Source organism: Dasypus novemcinctus, chromosome 23 (assembly GCF_030445035.2).
Source record: "Dasypus novemcinctus isolate mDasNov1 chromosome 23, mDasNov1.1.hap2, whole genome shotgun sequence".
NCBI lineage: Eukaryota > Metazoa > Chordata > Mammalia > Cingulata > Dasypodidae > Dasypus > Dasypus novemcinctus.
This window is the reverse complement of record NC_080695.1, coordinates 42,458,629-42,459,763: the sequence shown is the minus strand read 5'-3', so window position 1 is coordinate 42,459,763 and position 1,135 is coordinate 42,458,629. Positions and strand designations below refer to the sequence as shown.

General features: G+C 55.0%; 1 non-coding gene across 1 annotated transcript; it reads left to right on the top strand.

The window, feature by feature from the left end:
* The first annotated feature begins 604 nt into the window (after positions 1 to 604).
* Positions 605 to 677, top strand: TRNAT-UGU (transfer RNA threonine (anticodon UGU)). The gene has a single exon. It is a non-coding gene; the product is annotated as a tRNA-Thr (tRNA).
* The last annotated feature ends 458 nt before the right edge of the window (positions 678 to 1,135 follow it).

Here is a 1,135-nt window from a genome sequence, read left to right as displayed (position 1 = left end):
CTAGTTTCCCTTATCCATGAAATGCGAACTGTAATATTACCCACATCTCAGAGCTGCTGGGGGCCGAGATGAACTAGCTGATTAAGAGATTTCCAGTCCTAGACACAGGACCAGGTGTCACCAGGATTGTAATGTGGATGACTCATTAGACAGGAAGGGCAAAGGAGACATGGAGAGACTGTGTTTCTGAAGCCACAGCCCCGGAAGAGAGCCCGACTCCAGCACACACTGCAGTGATGCAAGAATGGCAAGCGCTGGCAGGCCTCCTCTCCTGCCCCCTGGGCATGTCAGGCCCACTTGGCTGAAGTCATCCAGCTCTATGTGGACCCACATAATGACTGTTTCTTCCAGCTTCTGTCCCTGCTTCTTCCACACCATAGTGCACCCCCTGGTTTTGGATGCAGGTTACCTTCAGGAGCTGAAATTGGAGTTGCATCTGCTTTTGAGCCCTTTCAAACACGCCCTCAGCCACCTGCTGGTCCACCCCTCTTATGATGGCATTGTTCATTCTCTCACAGGCTTTTGTGCAAGTGATCTGAGCTGCCTCTGCAAAAATGATAGCCACAGTCACACTACAGCAAAGACCTAGTGTGGGAGGAAGGGCACCCGGCTAGCTCAGTCGGTAGAGCATGGGACTTGTAATCCCAGGGTCATGGGTTCGAGCCCCACATTGGGCACCAGTTGCGTCTGGGGTTTGTTTAACCCCAACTCTGACGGGGGGGTCTGGAGGGGTCAGGCTAGACCGCAGCGGCATCTGAGGCTGCGGCAGACAGCCTCAGAGGGGCTCTCAGGTGTGGAGGACACATGGCAAGGGGAGGAAGAAAGCCGCGGAGACCAGGTCTGTGCGCAAGTCTGGTTTATTGCGGAAGGGGATATGGCTTTATAGGGTTAGGGACTGTGTGGAGAGATTTGATAGGTGCGGGCGGTTACTGCTTCCTGATAGGTGATTGTAAGCAGTTGCTAGGCAGAGGGCAGGCGGAGAGGTTAGGAATGGGGGAGGGGAAAGGGGAAGTGAGAGCCAACCAGATGTTAGGCTAGGCGGGAGATAGTGGGAGGTGACCGTTATTGATGTATCTTGCCCGGGTAGGCTGAGGGCGCTTCGCCCGTACCAGGCTGAGGGCGTGGTCGCCCATTC